The sequence below is a fragment of the Ascaphus truei genome, chromosome 5, assembly GCF_040206685.1.
Source record: "Ascaphus truei isolate aAscTru1 chromosome 5, aAscTru1.hap1, whole genome shotgun sequence".
Lineage (NCBI taxonomy): Eukaryota > Metazoa > Chordata > Amphibia > Anura > Ascaphidae > Ascaphus > Ascaphus truei.
In genome coordinates, this window is record NC_134487.1 from 63878262 (window position 1) to 63900427 (window position 22166).

Here is a 22166-nt window from a genome sequence, read left to right on the forward strand (position 1 = left end):
AAGGAGCAGAGGGGCCGCAGGATGGAGGATTGGAGAGTACTTACTCTCGTACTCTCCAACAGATCTCCGGCCAGAAAAAATGGCCGTTCATTGGGGGCTGGCTCATATAGAGCCTGGCCGCGCGCCCACAAAGCCTGGGAGCGCGTGCCAATCAGCTGTCAGGTAAGGGGAGTTTTTTTGTTTTTGTTTCAGGCAGCGCGAGCAGGGGGGAAATTTAAAAAAACTAACCCGTGTGCTGCTTGGGCGAATATTTACTCGCTCGGGAGTTAAAGCCACACGCCCCGGGCGTGTAAATGTATAGGATTGTCGAACACTGTATATATATATAATGTTCCTCTCCTTTTTTTAGAGGTAAAGAAAGCCAGTGTAGCAATTAAGGGAGAAAGAAATAATGAAATTACCGTTGGTGAGGAAAAAAAAAATCACCAAACAAGGAGTAAGAGGAGGATACAAAACAAAAATCAAACAAAAGTGTAAAATAACTTTAAAGCAGGAAGGGATCTTTAATCTAAGTAAAAAGATTTTAACAAAGGAACAAATACAAGTGTTAAATAAAGGTCTCTCCTTTGCTCCCTCTAATCTAATGAATACATTTAATACCTACATAGACGTGGGGAAATTTGTTAGAAATCTCTCCCTTAAAAAGTACTTTATAAAACAACAAGTACATACAACATCAAATGTTACAAATGCTCCCCCTACAATTAGTAGTGAACCACATCGCACTCCTTTTAAAATAAGGTCACTGTTTTACCCTAGCTACCTAAAGGGTGGCTGCCTAGACATGTTTGAAAAGTTAGTTCAGGACGATCTGAATAAGTTAGCTAAGCAAAACAGGTATATAAAGAAAAATTTGAATGATAAACAATATTTAGCTATCAAACTTTTAAAAGAAGATAATACAATAGTTATAACAGCAGCAGATAAGGGCGGAGGATTGGTAATCCTAGAAAAGGAAACCTATATACAAGAATGCCTTAGACTGCTGAATGATGTAGACACTTGTAACACGTGTCCCCCTCCCCCCCCCCTACCTCACGTAGGGACTAGTGTGGGGGAAAAGATGCATTACCTCGCTGTTTTGGTGCTTCACCTGTTGGTTCGCAGGAGGTCTGAGTGGTCTGCTTGATGTTATGTGACTTGGACTGGACTGGCTCTTGCAGGATTCTGGTGTGACAGTTCAGGGGATTCCTTCCCCTTCATGTGTCCCTGATGTCACACGCTCACCTACCCTCTATGTCCCTTCCCCTGCCAGCCTCCCTTCTTTGCCCACACGTGTCCCTCTCCGGCAGCCTCTGACGCCGTTCCGGTACCACGGCGCGTGCCCCGCAAGCCTCGGGTACCCGCGCGGTTCCCAAGCCTCTGAGGACCCGCGGCGTTCCCCACTCTCAGCTCCCCTCGGTATCTGCTCCCATCCCCTTATCTCCGGCGGCTGTTCCCTCCATTCCTCCATCCTCCTCTGCGGGTGTCCCTGCGGTGCAGCGCTCTGCGCGCCTTGTGACGCAGCCTGTGCACGCGCACTCTCAGATTACAGAGGGTGAGCGCACACGCTCCTCTTCTAGGGGTTTCCAGCCTCCTGACTCCTCCTCCCATGCCCTGCAAGCGATCTCCCTTACTGTTCCCCTGTCTCCTCCTCTTCTCCTCGTCACCTATCCCTGCTGTCTCCCACTTCACCTTCTGCTCCTCCTCTCTATCCTATTGGTGTTCCCTCCTTTATAACCCCTGTCTGTCCTTTCTATCATTGCTCTGCATAGCTTCTGTTATCCCTGTGTGTGCAGTCCTATGCTTGGCTCTCCTTTGTGTTCCAGCTTGTTCCTGCTCCTGCTTATCTCTGGATCTCCCTGGTTTGACCTCTGCTCGTCCTGGACTACTCTGCTCTCGGTTGCCCTTGAACCCTGCTCACGAACTCTACCTTGCTGACCTCTGTAACCCCTGGACTTTGGCTTACGAACTTGACGACTCTGACTTCTGGATCCCTGGACTCTGGCGCACGGACACCACTATTCTTACTCAGTACTCACGAGGCGTTGCAAGTATCTTTCAACAGGCCCGGCAACGCCATACCACACTCCGGGCACGTCCTCACTGCTGTGGGTGCGTGGTAATACCCTTCCCACCTCAGTATTGGGGTCTTGCCAGGTCTGCGGGCATACAGGCGTGACATTATGCAGAGCCCAACAAATGCAGACCCCCCTGAGGTGGGTACAGGTGTTTCACTTGGGGCCTTACAATTTGTCAGCAATCAGCTGTCCACAGTCTCCCAGCAATTGGCTAACCTCTCCCTTCAGGAGACTCCTATGGCTCCAGCACCCCCGGTTGCCACGACCTATGCCAACTCTGGACCCCGTATTCCATCACCTAATCGCTACGATGGGGACCCCCTTGCCTGCCGCGGTTTCCTAAACCAATGCGAGGTGCAATTCGAGATGTCCCCCTCCCTGTTTCCCACTGGTCGTTCTAAGGTGGCTTACATCTACGCCTTGCTTACCGGTGACGCCCTCGCTTGGGCTTCTCCCCTCTGGGAACATAAGAGCAAGTATTTGATACTCCTGCACGGCGAGAGACAGCCGCATTCTCTCTCTTCCATATTTCACACGCCCGAAGACCTGCTGCCAAGTACGCTATGGAGTTCCGTACTTTTGCTGCAGAGACCCAATGGAATGATGATGCACTTGCCGCCGCATATTGGCACGGACTTTCAGACACCTTGAAGGATGATCTTGCTACTCATGTCCGGCCTTCTTCCCTGGAGGAGTTGATTACCCTGAGCGTACGCATGGACCAGCGTAACCAGGAGCGATGGCACGAGAGACACTGTTCTCGTTCTCTTCCTTCCTCTGTTGTCTCTCACAGGTCATCTACTTCACCCCTCCTGACACTGGATGTCCCGGAGCCGATGCAAATCGGTAGCCAAGAACTTTGGGTCTTGGAGAGAATGCAACGCCGTCAGAAAGGACTCTGTTTCTACTGTGGTTCTTCGGAACATCGTATCCAGAATTGTCCCCTGAAGCCGGGAAACGGGAACACCCAGTAAATGTAGAGGGGCTTCTATTGGGTACTGTCTCTCCTTGCCCCTCTCTCCCAGAAAATCTCCCAAAGAAATGTATGCTTCCTGCCACTCTGGAGGGCCCTGACCTTTTCCTGCAGGTAAAAGCTTTCATTGATTCTGGATCTGGTGGTAATTGCCTGGACCAAACCTTCGCCTCTGAGAATAAAATCCCTATGGTCAAGAGAAAAGCACCTATTGGTCTCGAGGCCATCGACGGTCGACCGCTCCAGCCAGCATTTATCATCTGGGAGTCCATTCCTCTCACACTGACCTTGGCTGACGGTCATAAAGAGGTAATCATTTTTGATTTTTTTCATTCTCCTACTGTTCAATTTATTTTAGGATTGCCTTGGCTTCAACTCCACAATCCACGCATTGATTGGCCTATCAATCGGCTCCTTCTGTTGCGGTACTTGCCGGCCTGGATTCCGTTCCTTCCAATCTATCGATCCTGCCGACCGTGTATCATGGAGTACTTGGATGTGTTCAACAAGGTACAAGCTGAGGTTCTACCTCCCCATTGTCCGTACGATTGTCCTATCGATTTGATTCCTGGGACCATCCTTCCAAAGTCGAAATCGTATCCTTTGTCCGTTCCCGAAACTGAGGTGATGACGTCCTACATTCAAGAAAATTTGTAAAAAGGATTCATCCGCAACTCTACCTCCCCTGTCGGGGCAGGCTTCTTCTTCGTGAAGAAGAAGGATGGATCACTTAGGCCATGCATTGACTTTCGCAGACTCAATAAGATCACGGTAAAGAATCGATATCCCCTTCCCTTAATCTCTGAACTGTTCGACCGTCTCCAGGGGGCCTCTATCTTCTCCAAGCTCGACTTAAGAGGGGCCTATAATCTCATTCGCATAAGGGAGGGGGACGAGTGGAAAACAGCGTTTAATACATGGTCAGGACATTATGAGTATCTAGTTATGCTCTTTGGCTTATGCAACGCTCCTACCATCTTTCAAGAGTTCATGAACGACATCTTCCGAGATGTGTTGGGGACATTTGTCATAGTATATCTGGATGACATTCTCATTTTTTCTAAAAACCTGGAGGAACACATTCAACATACTAAACTGGTGCTGTCTAGGCTCCGTTCTAACCACCTATACGCCAAGATGGACAAATGTTTGTTCCACCAGACCTCTACTGCCTTCCTAGGCTACATTATCTCCAGCCAAGGTTTCTCTATGGATCCAGAAAAATTGAAATCTGTTCTTGACTGGCCGCTGCCTAATTTGCTCAAGGCTGTGCAGCGTTTTCTCGGCTTTGCCAATTACTACAGGAAATTCATCAAAAAAAATTCTTCCATTGCTCTTCCCATCACCGCTTTGACCAAGAAAGGCGCCGATCCCACCTCCTGGTCTCCTGAAGCCATTCTCACTTTCAAGGTGCTTAAGAAAGCTTTTGTGTCCGCACCCATCTTACGCCATCCGGATACCTCTCTTCCCTTCACTTTGGAAGTCGACGCTTCGGACGTGGGAACTAGTGCAGTTCTCTCCCAGAGGTCTTCTCCCCAGGAAAGACTCCATCCCTGTGGTTTTTTTTCGTGGAAATTTTCATCTGCTGAAAGAAATTATGATGTTGGTAATCGTGAACTTTTGGCCATTAAATTGGCTCTCCAAGAATGGAGGCATCTTTTAGAAGGCACCAAGGAACCTGTTGCTATCCTCACCGACCACAAAAAATTTGCTGTATATCGAGGGAGCCCGACGGTTGGGATCTCGCCAAGCTCGGTGGTCTCTCTTCTTCTCCCGCTTTAACTACACCATTTTATACATTCCTGGAACCAAAAATGTCAAAGCAGATGCTCTCTCTCGCCAGTTCGCCATGGAAACCGAATCTAATGAAACCACGGAACCTATTCTTCCTGCCAAATGCATAATCTCTGCTAACAATTTTGATGTGTTGGACGAAATCAACAAAGCCCATGCTCACATTCCCAGCAGGTTCAGGGTACCAGAAGGGTGCTTATACGCAGCTCCACGGTTTCGCCACAAGATTCTACTTTGGGGTAATTCCTCTAGATCTGCCGGTCATCCAGGCTTCAAAAGGACAGCGGATCTTATTAAATGGACATTTTGGTGGCCGAGGATGAACAAAGACATTTTCGACTTTACTAGTGCCTGTCCTGTATGTGCCCAGAGTAAGACGCTCCACCAAAAACCTTCTGGCCTCCTCCTTCCTCTCCCCATTCTGGAGCAACCCTGGAAACACATCTCGATGGATTTCATTGTCGAACTGCCCAATTCCAAAGGAATGAACACCATTCTTGTCGTAGTAGACAGATTCTCTAAACATTCACACTTTATTCCCCTCAAGGGTCTTCCTAATTCTGCTACTCTGGCCGATGTTTTTTCCAAGGAAATTTTCAGATTACATGGCGTTCCCATTTCTTTTTTTTTTTTTTTTTTTTTTTTTAGGAATAAAAATTGTACATTTATTCATCATAACAACATAACTCTGAAACATCAATGTAGCAGCTACGCCATGACAATAATGTGCATAGAGAAATGCATAACGTACTTCCATCTGTCAAAAGATACTGAAGACACCATCCTATGGAGGTCAAATATAGTCAATATTAATGAAACATAAAGATGACATATATGAAAATACAAATATAGTTAAACCTGTGTGTAAGTTTTATGGTAAATATTCTGGATCCAAATATTCAACACAATCATAACAAAAGGACATGAATGCACAATAGCACTCTTAAATACATAAGTATAAATTATACAAAGAACATAGTAATACATTTCAACTAAATTCTAGCTCCCCAGTAAAGGAGTACTGAGTCCATAACAGTTTCAGCTGCATATACATAGAAAGCTGCTAAAACCATATGATGCTTTGTCCCCAATTGCACAACTTCTTCCACGTCTGGTATTAGAGACCATGTGACACCTTTTTTTTTTTTTTTTTTTTTTCCAATTTATTTTTTATTGTTTTAGAGAGACATAACAAATATATTGTCCATACAACAAAGAGCATTAACAGTTTGTCATCTGAAATAAAATAATTGATATAACACGCGTCTCTCATGAGCTTAACAAAGGATAGAGAAGAACGTAGAAAAGAAGAAAAAGAAGGGTGGGAGGGGTGGAAGGGGGGGGGGGGGTAGGACGAGCCCATTTGTCTGGTATTTCTGTATTTATTTATATAAATTATATATATTTATATATATTTCCCTAGTTTCCTGGCCATATTTCCCAAATTTTGTGAAATTTGTCAGTTTTCTGGTTCAACTGTGCTGTGAGGAGCTCCATCATCTTTATTTCCCTTAGTCTCCGTAAGACAGTCTGCCTAGAAGGCGCATTCACCTTTTTCCAGGCAGCCGCAATAGCACAGCGGGCAGCTGTCAGTACATGAGTGATCATCTTACTTTCTGCCGTTCCTAATTCATCTATTGGTTTGGCCAGCACCATGGTCAGCGGTTCCACCTCAACCTCCACCCCCAAGTACTCTCTGATCAATCTTTGTATCATGACCCAGAATACCTGAATTTTTGGGCAACTCCACCAAATATGAACCATATCTCCTTTTTGCCCGCATCCCCTCCAGCACAAATCCGGGAACCCGGGGAAGATCTTAGCCAGCCTACTCGGAGTTAGGTACCAATGAAATAGAATTTTATAAATATTCTCTTTGATAGTGGTACAGATTGACGTTTTTGCAGCTACCTCCCAAATGTCCTCCCAGTCTTCTCTATCGATCTCTGTATTCAAATCTTCTGCCCATTTGATCATATAGCTATGTTGGGAACAACCCGTTAATCGCGCCAGACCCAGATATATCTCCGAAATCAGTCCTTTACAGTAATATCCTTTCCTACACAGTCTTTCAAAATTTGTTAAATCTTTGAATGCCGAATCTTTAGAGACTGATTGCAGGTAATGCTTAATTTGGAGGTAACCAAACACTGGTATATTTATGATTTTGTGTTTCTTCTCCAGCGCTTGGAGTGGTAGAATTATACCGTTATCTACAAAGTCGTCAGCTACCATCAACTTTAACGTCTTAAATTTATTGAGTCTCTGTGGAAGCCAGCCTGGGGAGAATTCAGGGTTATAGAATATAGGGGTTAGTAGTGTTGGACTGGCTGTCAGACCATATTTATTTTTATTTCTAGACCATATCCGCCATGTACATTTCATTGCTCCCAGTTTTAATGTTTCCAAGAAGGTCTCTCCTCCCCTCTCGGTCCACATAGCAGCCGGGAGAGAGAGAGGTCTTGTATAAGTAGACTCAAGTCCCACCCAGCAACTGGTGGCTGGATCATTGTTCCAAATTATTGCTTGTTTGAGTTGGGCCGCCAAATAGTATTTAATGATATCCGGGACTGCCAAGCCTCCGCAATCTTTTGGGGCTAGCATAATAGATCTAGCTACCCTGGGTCTTTTATTTTGCCAGATAAATTGGAAAATTCTGTTTTGTATGTTTTTAAGCTCCGGCATTGGAATATCTATAGGAAGAGTCTGGAAATAATACAGGAGTCTTGGTAGGATATTCATTTTGATTGTGGCTATTCTTCCTAACCAAGATATCTGGTATTCGTTCCAGCTCTGGAGGTCATTTTTTAGCCTCTCAAATAATGGTGGATAGTTATGTTTGTATAGTGTATTATACTCCCTTGTTATTTGGATTCCTAAGTATTTGATCTTTGTGGAGTTCCACTTATATTTAAAATTTGCGTGTAATAATTTGATTTCAGAATCCGATAGGGTTAGGTTCAATGCTTCCGACTTATCCATGTTGATTTTATATCCCGATATTTTGCTAAATTTATCTAGTTGTGAATGTAAATTCGGGAGTGAAATCAAGGGGTTGGCGAGAGTTAGGATAATGTCGTCGGCAAATAGGGATATTTTGTAGTTTGTCTCTCCTATTACAATTCCATTTATGTTTTTTTCGTCTCTAATTGTTGCTGCCAAGGGTTCAATAGAGAGAGCAAACAGAAGCGGAGACAAGGGACATCCCTGTCGAGTACCATTCTTTATGTTTATAGGGTTTGAGTCTCCTCCTGGAAGTTTCACTATAGCCGTGGGAGATCTGTATAGGGCTCTTACACCTTCTAGATATGGGCCCTGAAATCCATATTTAAGTAGGGTTTGGTCTAGGAAATCCCACCTAATCCTGTCGAATGCTTTTTCCGCATCCAAGCTCAACAGGATGGCCTTTGTGGATGAGAGATGTACATGGTCGATTATATCTATAATTTTTCTAGTATTGTCTGAGGCCTGTCTGCCGGAAATAAACCCGACTTGATCTATATGTATCAGGCTTGGGAGTATGGGGGTCAATCTATTTGCCAGAATTTTGCTGAACAGTTTTAGATCCGAATTAAGGAGGGCTATGGGACGATAGTTACCACACTGTAGTGGGTCTCTCCCCTCCTTTGGTATGATTGCTAAATTAGCTTTAGACATAGATGGTGGGATGACTGTTCCTTCCAGAAACGCATTAAACATATCGAGTAGATACGGGGCCAGGACCGCCTTAAATTTTTTGTAGTATTGATTGGAGAATCCATCTGGGCCTGGCGTTTTGTTGGGTTTTAATTGGGCAATTGCATCTATCAATTCTTCTAGAGAGATTTCCTTATTTAGGTCTGAGAGGTTATTTTCCGAAAGTGTCGGAAGTTTACACGCCTCCAAGTATGTATAAATAGCCTCTGCATCTGATGATTTATTTTTGGGAAAATTTAGGTTATATAGTTTATTATAATAGTCCGAAAATTCGTTCGCTATTTGCGTCTCACAATGTGTCTTCGTACCTGATTTTGTCAAAATAGCTGTTATTTGGGATTTAGCTCTCATACCGCGCAATTTGGAAGCGAGTAATCGGTCGGCTTTATTACCTTTATCATAATATTTTTGTTTGGTCCACCGTAACGCCCTCTCCACTTCATCCATTTGGGTCTGCTTAAGTTCAGATCTAGTTTTATCTAGCAATTTGAATAGATTTTTCGAGGGATTAGTTTTATGTTTCTGCTCCAAAAGTTGGACTTTCTCCACTAGCTCATTATAGAGTTTTTGCTTTATTTTTTTCTTATGTGATGCTATGGAGATGATATTCCCTCTGATTGTCGCCTTATGGGCTTCCCATAACATTGCTGGTGACTCTACAGAGCCCTTATTCAGCGTGAAGTATTCTCTGAGTTTTTGTTTAATCTCTATTTCTACATCTACTTGATTTAACAGAGAATCATTCAGTTTCCAATTATATTGGTTAGTTCTATAGAAGGGGAGGGAGAGTGTCAGCGAGACCGGGGCGTGATCCGACCAAGATATTGATCCTATGTCTGACTGGGAGGTTGCCTGGAAGATGTCTTTAGTACCCAGAAAATAATCAATCCTTGAGTAGGTTTGGTGTGGGGGGGAGAAATAGGAGTAGTCCCTCTGCCCCTGGTGCTGTGCCCTCCAAATGTCTGTCAGGGAGAACTCCTTCATTATCTGTCTAAATTCTCTGGCATTCTTTTCCGTGACACGGGGATGTGGAGTCCCTGAGGGGTTTGTTCTATCTAGTTCCGGCATTGCTATCATATTTAAATCTCCTGCTAATAACAATGTAGTTCGAGTTTGGGGGTTGATAAGGTCACATAGATCTCTTAAGAATTTGGGTTGGCCTTCGTTTGGGGCATAAATGTTAACAAGAGTGACATCCACTCCCGACAGTGTACCTTGGAGAATAATGTATCTCCCTTCTGGGTCAGCATTCTCTTGTTTTAACAAGAATTTGACCGTATGCTTAAATAAGACTGCTACCCCTCTTTTTTTTGTGGGGCATGACGCATAGTACGCCTGTGGGTAAACCCTCTGGAAAGTGTTTGGGGGGGTCGTAGTATTGAAATGCGTTTCCTGTAAAAACAGTATGTCGCCTTTTGTTTTTTTGAACTCTTGGAGGGCAAGTTTTCTTTTGATGTTTGAATTTAACCCTCTAACATTTAAGGATATTAATTTAAGTGTCGTTTTAAGAGCCATTTATGGTTTTGGCATGTGTATTGCGTCTTACCTTTCCCTCCATTTTCCCACGATGGAGGGGAGACTTGCCTTCAGAGCTCCTCTTGTGATCAGCGTAGTTGCTTTGTGTAATCTCAATGTCTTGTCTTTCCTTTTGGCTCAGCTGGGTTTTGTCTCTGTTTAGTGTGGGCTGGGGGAGGTAGGTAGGGAATAATGGGGGGGTGATAGAAAGGAAGAAAAAGAAAAAGAGAATGAGTGGGCGATATGTACGCCCCGTCATAGGTACCCCCATCACTCTAAGGATGAGGGGGTGTAGGGCATAGTGCCCCTTGAGAACCTCTCGGAACGCTCCGCCCATGAACACATCCGGATACACCCGGGACCCCCTGTGATTAGTCATGTGGTCATCTGGACTTAGTTAAAAGGCAAATACATTAACAAGAAAATGGACCTAGTTAAAAAGCAAATACATTAACAAGAAAATGTATAACAAGTTAACTGCATCCTCTTGGAGCTCCGCATGTCAGCAGGCCAGGCAAGTGCTCCTCTTATGTGTAATGCGGATGAGATGAGTGGGAGGGGTTCCCTACTCCTCCTCTGCTGGGGCCCTCTGTGTGGCGATCCTTTGTGATGCTCGCTGTGGTCTCGACTGCTGGTGTTGGCGCTCTGTATCCTCCGCATCTCCAGCGTCATCCTCTTCTCCAGCTTGCGTCAGACCCAGGCCTCGTAGGAACCGCGTGCAGTCCTCAGGATAGGAGAGCGTATGGAATTTGCCTCCCTTATTTACCACAATTTTAAAGGGAAAACCCCAGCGATATTTTACGTTGTTGTCTTTTAGTTTTTGAATCAAAGGCTTTAGCTCTCTCCGTCTGTCAATGGTTTTTTTTGAGAGATCACTGTATATTTCAAGTTTAGTGTTCTGAAACTGCACTGTGCCCCTCTCCCTGCTGGCCTTCAGGATCGCCTCCTTTGTCAGGTAGTGGTGCAATTTAACTATGACATCTCTTGTTCTTCTGGGATCTTCAGACCTTGGCCCCAAAGCTCTGTGGGCACGGTCCATCTCCATCTTGTCGAGAGTGAGGCCTGGGACCAAATCCTTAAACAGATCTAGCAGATATGGGCGAAGCAGGTCTATGTCAACCGTCTCTGGGATATATCTGATCCGAACATTTTGTCTGCGGTCGCGGTTCTCCTGTTCTTCCGCTTGTTCATTTAGTGCCCGTATTTCGAACTGCATTCTGTTAATTTCATCTTCTACAGATGATTGGGCATGTTCCAGATTGTCCACTTTATTTTTAATAGTGTCTGTGCGTTGTGAGAGGCGATTCATGTCAGTTTGCAGGGTATGCACTGCTTTAGAGAGATCGTCCTGGAAGCCTTGTCTCATCCTGGTAAACAAGTCTTCAAGATATGCCTTATTTATTTCCCTACTCACACCTTCATTGTCAGTCGCACCGCTAGGCCCTTCCCGCGAGTTTGATGCGTCTCCATCTTGGAGTAGGCCACAGTTCCCTGCGGGTCTCTGACTTGACGGGAAGTAGCTAGAGACGCTTTGCTGCGCCTGTTTCTTCGAGCGATTAGCCATATCTTGTGTGCTTCTCCTATTATTTACTTATATTACTTATACTTATATTTCAGGAGCGTTTTGGGGTCCAGTAACCTCTATTATGTTATATTAGACTTCAGGGGGTCAGGAGCTCTCCATCTATGTATCCATGTGCGGTATCGTCACCGGAAGTCCTCCTATATTGTATTTTTTAATTCTTTGCTTTGGGGTTTCATGTCTGTTTTTTGTGGACATTTGACGGGAGGGGGGGGGGGGGGAGAATCCACCGGTACCTTAACTCTTGGCCGGTATTGGTATTGCTCTTAGATGGTTAGATGGTATGATAATTTTATTTTATGAGTTTGTGTGCTTGTGTACTTATTTTTTCCTTTTTTAGTCTTTGTTTATCAGGCTGAGTGCCACTGAGTGCAGGGTTCCTTTAATTTCGTCCGGCGGCCATTTTGGGAATTTTGATTGTAGAGACACTGAGGTTCCTGTTCTCCTGAGCGCTTGTCGTTCACTCGTTCTGTCGTCACGGGGCTTCTCGAGGTGCAGGTGAGTCTCTCTTGCTCTCTGGCACTTTTTTTTTTTTGCTTCTCCCGGTCGTCAGCCCTTTTTTCACAACCGCCGAACTTCAGCAGTCCCACTCGGCTCCGGCGGCCATCTTAGTTAGTGTCGGGCGCAGAGGGAGATGAGGGAGATAATCCTCCAGCAGCCGAGGAATCCCAGACGCTCCCCGTTATAAGTTTATTTATTTATTTATTTGCTACTGGATCTAGCAGCTCTGCAGCAATATGTATGGGCAGGAAAATACAGGGGAGGGGAGGGGATAGGATCCACTCACTCTCCTTCCGCCGAGCCTTTCTCCTCAACCGCTGAATTTCAAAAGTCCCGCGCGGTTCCGGCCGCCATCTTAGTTAGTGTCGGGCGCAGAGATGAGCCTCCGACAGCCGAGGAATCCCAGATGCTCCCCGTTATAGATTTATTTATTTATTTATTTGGCAGCAGTTTGCACGGGTAGGAAAGTACAGGGGGAGGGACAGGATCCACTCACTCTCTCTGCCGAGCCTCTCCCCACCACCTCTCTTCAGCAGCAGCAGCAGCAGGTCTCTATCTGGGCCCGTCCTCTTCAATATCTGTTTACTAGATTTACTAGATTTCAGCTCCGATTCGTGAGAAATCGGGTCCCACCGATCAAAGAGGGCATCTTCCCCTAGCAAACCTGGCCTCCGTGGAGTTATTTCTCAATTTATTTTTCTCACTTTTTCCCCCTTATTTAGTCCTTTGGGACGGAGCTCTATTGCTGCACGTCTTTCTCCTGTGGTGTCTTGGCCACGCCCCGGCGTTCCCATTTCTATTGTCTCTGACAGAGGGTCTCAATTCATCTCTAAGTTCTGGCGGGCGTTTTCCCAGAGACTCGGAATTTCCCGCCTTTTTTCTGCTGGATACCATCCACAGACCAATGGTCAGACCGAAAGGATGAATCAAACCCTAGAGCAATATCTCAGATGTTTCGTATCGGACTCACAGGACAACTGGGTAGAACTGTTACCATGGGCCGAATTTGCAATCAACTCTCTCAAAAATGAGTCTACCCAGGAGTCTCCCTTTTTCATTAATTTTGGCTTTCACCCCAGCAGTCTTCCTCTCTCTTCTCCCCCTTCTGACATTCCTGCAGCCGACTCTCATGTTACAACCCTACAGAACTCTTGGAAAAGGATCCTCAAATCCCTACAATCTGCTGTTGCCAAACAAAAAACCAAGGCGGATCGTCATCGCCAACCAGGTCCTTCATTCAAGCTTGGTGACAGAGTGTGGTTGTCCTCGAAGAACATCAGGCTTAAAACTCCATCTCCTAAACTGTCACCAAGATTTCTGGGCCCATTCAAAATCATAGAAAAAGTCAACCCAGTCACTTATTGTCTTGATCTACCCCCCATCATGAGGATTCCTTCTGTGTTTCATGTCTCCCTGCTTAAACCCTTTGTACAGAGCTCGCATTTTCCAGACCCTTCCCGTAAACCCAACCCAGTACGAGGTCCAATCCCTCATTGATTCACGCTGGTCTAAAAACAAGCTCCAGTTCCTCGTCCACTGGAAGGGCTATGGTCCGGATGAGCGTTCGTGAGTACCGGCACGTCACATTCATGCCCCGAAACTCCTTCAACAATTTCCTCTAAAATTTCCCCAAAAACCATGGCTGGATCGCTCGGAGATCGATCCTCAAGGGGGGGATACTGTGACGGTTCAGGGGATTCCTTCCCCTTCATGTGTCCCTGATGTCACACACTCACCTACCTCTCTGTCCCTTCCCCTTCCAGCCTCCCTTCTTTTACCCACACCTGTCCCTCTCCGGCAGCCTCTGATGCCGTTCCGGTACCACGGCGCGTGCCCCGCAAGACTCGCGCACCCGCGCGGTTCCCGAGCCCCTGGGCACCCGTGGCGTTCCCCACTCTCAGCCCCCCTCCGTATCTGCTCCCATCCCCTCACCTCCAGTGGCTGTTCCCTCCATTCCTCCGTCCTCCTCTGTGGGTGTCCCCGCGGCGCTCCGTGCGCCTCGTAATGCAGCCTGTGCGCGCGCACTCTCAGATTACAGAGGGCGCGCGCACACGCTCCTCTTCTAGGGGTTTCCAGCCTCCTGACTCCTCCTCCCATGCCTTGCAAGTGATCTCCCTTACTGGTTCCCCTGTCTCCTCCTCTTCTCCTCCTCACCCATCCCTGCTGTCTCCCACTTCACCTTCTGCTCCTCCTCTCTCTCCTATTGGTGTTCCCTCCTTTATAACCCCTGTCTGTCCTTTCTATCATTGCTCTGCATAGCTTCTGTTATCCCTGTGTGTGCAGTCCTATGCTTGGCTCTCCTCTGTGTTCCAGCTTGTTCCTGCTCCTGCTTATCTCTGGATCTCCCTGGTTTGACCTCTGCTCGTCCTGGACTACTCTGCTCTCGGTTGCCCTTGAACCCTGCTCACGAACTCTACCTTGCTGACCTCTGTAACCCCTGGACTTTGGCTTACGAACTTGACGACTCTGACTTCTGGATCCCTGGACTCTGGCGCACGGACACCACTATTCTTACTAAGTACTCCCGAGGCGTTGCAAGTATCACAACTATCTTTCAACAGGCCCGGCAACACCATACCACACTCCGGGCACGCCCTCACTGCTGTGGGTGCGTGGTAATACCCTTCCCACCTCAGTATTGGGGTCTTGCCAGGTCTGTGGGCATACAGGCGTGACATCTGATTCATGTTGGTGTTATCAGTGCCTCCAGTAGTAATGGCTCCCACGAAGTGTATATGTCAGCCACCATCTCTACACACATACCTTCATCCAGCACAGGAACTGACACTTTAGGCTGAGGTATATTTGCAGGATCTTTATTCGGCATCAATCAGCTTAGAAGCATACTCTTCTGCATAGGCCCCAGGACTTCTGGACGGTGCTTTACTTCCACTGCTCCAGGTGGTCTTGGCTAGCCAGCCAAGTGAGCAAGCTTACCCCGCCATGGGGAAGACTCACAGTTCCCACCATCACTTCACCCTCCTTCACCCTAGCCAGGGATCAGGGATGGACACACTCCAGCAGGTGCAGGGGGCAAGCACATACCCTCTCTCTCCAATGGGGAGAGGAAGACTCTCTTTTCACCTCCTCACACCATGAGGTGCAGACGGGAACTCCTCTAACTTTAGCCTACTCCCCTTAGAAACTTCTGGAAGGGCCGGGCCCATGGACTGTACCCACCTACTAGGGGCTGTACACAGGCCACGAGAAACCACCTACCTTCCTTCACTTTCTGGGGAAGCAGGAAGTGGGGTCAAGGGCCCACAGATTAACCTGCTAATGCCTGGATCTTAACAGGATTTACATAGCAGATACACTACTGCACCGACACACTTTATTCGAGCAAATACCCAGTATGTACCTGGCAGATACCTGGAATGCGCCACTCCTCACCTCTGACAAGCCCCGTTGCATTTGCCTTCCCAGCCTGGGTTCATGCCTGGCTGATGGGCGGCTGATCTGTTAAATGATAATGATTAGGATTTAATAGGCTGCAATGCTTCGCGTGTCTACCAGATGGCATAAATTCATGAATTGTAATGCAGTATATATATATATACTGTGCATTATTGCAGCAAGCGGGAATAAAATGCTTCAATCCCTGCTTGGAAAATACCTCAATGCACTCGGGCAGAAAACAGTCACAAACCTCAATACACCCGGGTATACCCGAATTCGTGGGACTAGCCAAGCTCGAATAAAGTGTGTCGCCAGTGTATGTGGGGAGAAACAGGTACAGCTGGACATACCCTGTTACACACTTATTCAACCTTAGTACAAATCCCACAGAAGATTTCTTTTATGAGTTGGAGAATTTTCTTACTATAGACCTAAAAAAGAAATTTATAACTAATGAGGAATTCGAATTTATACAAATCAAAAAACCCACATTACCTATTTTTTATTATTTACCAAAATTACACAAAGATCCATTAACCCCTCCCGGCAGACCTATTATTTCTGGCATTCAGTCTATCACTTCCAACCTGTCAGCATATTTAGATTTTTTCATACAGAAGCCGGTCAAGAAGCTCAAATCACATTTAAAAGACACTACTCACATTTTAAATGTATTAAATGATATGGTTTGGTCTGATCAATATTATTTAGTCACGTGTGATGTCACTTGTTTATAGACAGTAATAAAACAAGCACATGGGTGTTTAGCTGTGAAATATTTTTGGGAAAAAGAGGGTTTATACACTGAAGCACATGTTGAATTTATAATTGCTCTTATTCAATTTACACTAACACACAACGTTTTGGGGTTTAATGAGCAGTTATTTTTGCAGATTAAGGGCACTGCAATGGGCACCAGGTTTGCACCTTCTTATTGGATTATGTGAGAATCAAAACATCTGGTCCCAGCATGAATTCGGTGCAAACCTGGTGCTTTGGACACGTTTTGTGGATGATATATTCTTTATTTGGAAAGGGGACCTTGACACATTATCAATATTTTTCAATTATATAAATCACAATATCTATAATCTTCACTTTACTTCTAAATTTAGCACCACCAGTATTGTGTTTCTTGACCTGCTTATCTATATAGAGAATGGTAATATCTGTACCAAAACTTACCATAAACCGGTAAGTTGCCTCAATTATATTGAGGCTGACAGTAACCATCTCAATACTTGGCTTGATAACATCCATCAGGGGGAACTAAGAAGGGAGAAGCTTAATTGCACAAACAGCGTACACGAAAATCAAGCTGAGCTTATGCTTAATAAATTTAAATTAAAAAATTATTTTAAAAAACACCCTTGATCAAGCGTATTCAAAAATACAGAAAATAGATAGGAAGGGTCTTTTAAAATACAATTTGAATAAAAGAAATTACACTGACAGGTTGAAAGATAAGATCAATCTCCCATTCATTACACAATACAACCCATTAGCACCTCAAATTAAAAAAAGTTATAAGAAAACATTGGCATTTAGTTTTGAAAGATCCAATTCTTCAGTCTCATCTTCCACATATTCCAAAAATATTGTTTACAAAAGCAGATACCATAAAAACACATGTTGCACCTAGTTGCATCAAACCCCCACACAAGTTCACTTCCTCAACGACATTTATGGACACTAAAGGCTTTAATAAATGCCTAAAGTGTATAATGTGTAAGTTGGGTCCTCATGGTTCTAGCCATACTACGAATTATTCTTCAACTCATACAGGAATCAATCACAATATTAAAAATGTCATTAGCTGTGATTCTACGAATATTGTTTACCTCATACAGTGCCCCTGTAAAAAAACAATATATAGGGCGCACCACTAAAAAATTAAAACTTTGTTTTGCAGAACATATTTCTAACATTCAAAAAGATTTCTCCATCATAATTTATCCAGTCATTTTTGTGAACAACATAATAAAGACCCTGTAGATATTTTATGCATTGGAATAGACAAATTATTACCCAGTTGGAGAGGTACAGTAGAGGCAACGTTTATTCTAACATTTGCCGTAAACTAGCCGGGTTACATTCTGGGTATGTGCTGGGTATGTGCTGGGTATGTTCTGGGCTAGTTTGAGGCACGTTTAAGGTATTTCTGCATTGACTAACGACCCATAGGATTAACACAGCAGGGATCCCTGGCAGTCCAATTCAGTTTGAATGGGACTGCCAGGGACCCCCGCTGTTAATCTGATAGGCCATTAATCAATGCAGAAATGCTGGGGCTAGTTTAAGGAAAGTTTAAGGCATGTATTCAGAATGTAACTGGGTGTTTCCTGGTTTTTTTGGGGAATTGCCACTGGTTTTTGTTAGAATAAGAGTTGCCTCTACTGTAGCGATAACATTAATGCCATCTCCAAACTTGAGACCAAGTGGATACATACCATAAAAACGCTGGCTCCACTTGGTCTCAATTAGATATAGACTTGGGTGCGTTCTTGGTGTAGGACACCCCATAAGTCTGTTGTGACTTTATTACTCTGATGCACAATGATCTACTCACTGTTTTGTCATTCTGATGCATAGTATATACATATACCAACTGGTCTACCCAATTCTGCCTCACGTATACCCTTTTTTCTTGTTTGTAATGTGTTACCCATCTGTATTGATATTCTTTGCATTACTTAAAATATTTTATTGTATATTTCTGTCTATACTTTATAATATATTGTATTAAAATTGTGTTATGTATTTTATGTATCTATTTTTGGTTCAAGTATAATGCTATCCAGTTAAATTGTAATTTTATGCATTTGTAGTGAGGTTAATTGGCTTGCCAATAAAGAACCAATCAGTGGTATGTCCCACCTATATAAGATCCACATCTCTATGTAATTTTATACCCCTAGATGAAGTCTTTCTACAAGACGAAACGCGTAAGGTTGAGGCTATTATGATACATCTATTATAGTCTTCCATTAATATCTCTAGCAGTCTTTGTATAGTCCTCTGTATATAGCATCTATTGGTGCCAATTAGCTGGCCATTGCTCTCCTTCATTATACAAACGGACTTCAGACTCGTGTCTGACGTCATCCTTGTGCTTCTCGTGAAAGTTGGAGGGTGGAGATTTAGAGACTGGTGGCAGCAGCACTGGTGTTCGGAGTCAACTCAGCATCCTGGTGTTCCACGTGGAGTCCGGACGAGATGGGGAACCAACACTGCAGCTTGGAGAGGACTTTGTTTCCTACATGCCCTAACTATCTGCTACTTTGTAAGTAGCTGTCTTTGTTTTGCGTTGTATCCCAATACAAACGTACTTCACCATACCTGCTTCTCTGTTTATTCTACTGTATTTTTCATCAACTTGGTCATCTATTATTGCTACAATCGTTGTGGTGTCCTTATATATTATCTTAATCATAGTTAATTTTAACTGTATTTGCGCTTGTGTTTATCTTCTTCCCTATTTACCCTTAACTATTGTGTATAGTTAGTACACTGTTACCTTCTAACACGTATATTGTTACAATTTGCACATTTAATCCTTTTTTCTTGGAGAATATATATATATTCATTCAATTAACAGTCCTACATATATGTTACTTTTTGGAAAATAAACAAATATGTGAAAGACTTTATAAAGATAGAATGCAATGGTTATCAAGTGGTGCTATGCCAGAAGACATCTTCTGGCACCAAAATGCACTTTGTGACTCTTTGAAGTTATTTAGGTGTCCCTTGGTATAGCACTCTTAGTAACCTTGCTTCTACAAATACAAGTTTTTGACAGACTGGTCTTAACTATGGCTATTTATATATCAGCTGTTGAATTTGTCAAGAATATTTCTGATAAAAGATACCCAGGTGTCTGATACCTGGAGCTCAAACATTGCATGGAGAATGTGATATGAAAAAATGTTTGGGAAGCCTCTGTGGGATATACTATATACATTCACTCTTTATTGTTATCTGTCTTTAGTTATCCCTAGAAAAATCTAGCTTTCCCTTTTTATGTAGCCAGGACTGGGTTTCTGGCTACCAGTCTGCCCTCACTGGCAGTAAGCCCTGGTAAGAGCAGGCCTGCCAGTACTAATCATGGGTTTCCCCCACTCCCTGCAGTACCCTTAAGTGACAGGGGGAGGAGGTGGCTCCTCCTGGCTGTACTTAAGGGAGATTGCCGCCCACATTTAGTAGTGCTTCTCCCCACTGAGAGGCAGCTCACACAGTAGAGTGCCTGGGCATGGGCCTTCTCTGTTCCTCTTCCCCTTGGGGGATAGTGAGTGTGAACCTTACCTCTGCCTATACTAGAGGGGCAGGGAAGAGCCAGGACAGCTGTAGGGGGGCTTGACCTGTAGTAGTTGTCCAGGGACCATCCTACAACTGGGTAGCTGACTCAGAGACTGTGTTTGGGCAGACCACATCCGTGTTGTGAGTGCTGACACAAATAAAGCCATTCCTGTTTATATACCTCCAGCCTGTTGTGTGATCTTACTGGGAGGAGAGGAAGTATTTCTACTGTAGGAGATCGCCTCCATTCATCTGGATCCTATGGCAGATGGATGTACTGCACTGCTAAAGAACCATGTGGGGTATGTACCCCAGAAACCTGTCCTGTGTCCCCACAACCATCGGCGGACCACTCAGCCCTCCTGCTTACCAACAGGTAGCATGCACCACATGTCTTCTAATGGCCAAATCTCCTACCGGGTGGGGGAAACACCATTACATTTAGATGTTGGGTCTGTATACAAGCAGGGTTGCCACATTATAGTGATTGGAAGTGCCACTAGTGGTATATAAAGAGGGGATGGAACATTCTGGCTTCAGATCACAGGAGGGGACCAAGATGTGGGATCTCGTTGTACATAATGTAAGTCCTGTTGGTCTTTAACTACATGTTTTAGTATTAGGGTCACTTTGTTGTTTTCCAGCTACAAAGGTATCACTCTTAAAGCTAGAGTCCCTCTATATGGCTCTGAGCTTGTTCCCCCCACAAGAGGGAATGTACAGGTAATCCTAAGAAGGTTCCTTAAGCAAGGGCCTTGGAATATCACTTTAGAATTACTAGGGTGTAGGAATATCCTTGGTTCTGTCAGAATTGATAGGGTGTAATCTCTCAAGTCAGAGGGCACCCTGCCTAGGGATTCCAGTGGAGGTGTGGACAGCCATCAAACAAGCAATGGAGTGTGGAAATACTAGAAACTAACATATAAGGTAATCAGGGACTCACCAGGAGAAAGTGTTTAAATAAAAGGAACTAGAGAGATACGTCGATACAGTTAATGTCAGTTTTAGTTAAAGTTAGGATTTAGAACAGGTTTTTCTTTTAATTTTGAGTGTCTGTTTTATGTGGCGTTGGGTCTATCTCCTATATAGCAAAAATGCTAAGGACAGGAACAAATTGTATCTTCTGAAGGAGGAGATAGGGCTGAAAGAAAATAAGCGATCACAACCAGGTACACTACCGACACACTTTATTGAAGTGTGGTCGGTACCGCAAGCCGGGAAATCTCCCGGCTTGCTAGTGGCCGCCCCTCGGCGTGCCGCGCGTCATAGACGCGCGGTCACGCGTCATCGGGAGCGTGCGCCCGCTGCACGCGTGTCCAGGGGCTCCCCGAGGGAGCCCTGGTGTCCCGCGATCGCGGGACAGCGGCAGGAGGTTCCGGGGGACCTGGCGGACCCGGCAGCGGTAGGGAGAGCGCCCCGATCGGAGGGCGCTCTTCCGCTGCTTCGGCGTGCGCCCGTCACACTCGGGCGCGCGCCAGGCTACTGCTGCGGCACAGAACGGGCAAATGCTCGAATAAACTGTGCCGCAGCAGTATGAAGCATTTTCAAGATCAGAAGCTAAGCATAGACAGAGAGTTGGATGCAACAGTCAGAGGTATAAAATATCTTTGACAAAGTGCAGAGGATGCACAAAAATTACCCATCTCTAGAAATGAGGACACCAGGGTGAAAATCAACATTTAGTAAGAATCATTTATCCACAGAAAAATAGAAGGAATGAGCACTGCAATGCCACTAGCTTCTTCTGGAAGGGCACTGAATGTACATGACTGATGGATTTCATCCAGTACTCGAACTCCGTCCATAGCAGCATCCAGTTCCTACACTTTCATGTAGGGTGTGTTTTGAAATGACTGTACTGGAGGCCACTTTTAGAACATAGCTTAAGGATTTACAACGTAATAAAAAACATTTAACAAAAAATTCCAGCAACCGATGACAGATATATATGAGAGATGTATGACCTATAGAAGTAAAACGGTGGCTTTGTGGCTTCAAGTAAGAGCTTATAACAAATGATAAGTGCAATCTATATTTTCCCGCAAACCTTAATGGGATCAGCTGTGCGACTGGACCATACTCCACCCTGACAATTGCTCCGTCCCACAACGAGCAGCCACTTTACCTTTTTTTTTCTTCAAAATTGCCTCTTATTCCTCCTAAATTGTAAGCTCTCACGTTCAGGGCCCTCATTACAGTACGTAGTGTATCTGTTTGCGCTTGTTTGTCCTTATTTGGTATTTAATTCTTTTTATGTGTAGTGCAGTTTCCCCCACCCTATGGGAGATGTGGCGGCTACTCAGTGTGTGGTGCTTTACCTGTGGCTCACAGGATTTAAGGATTCTGC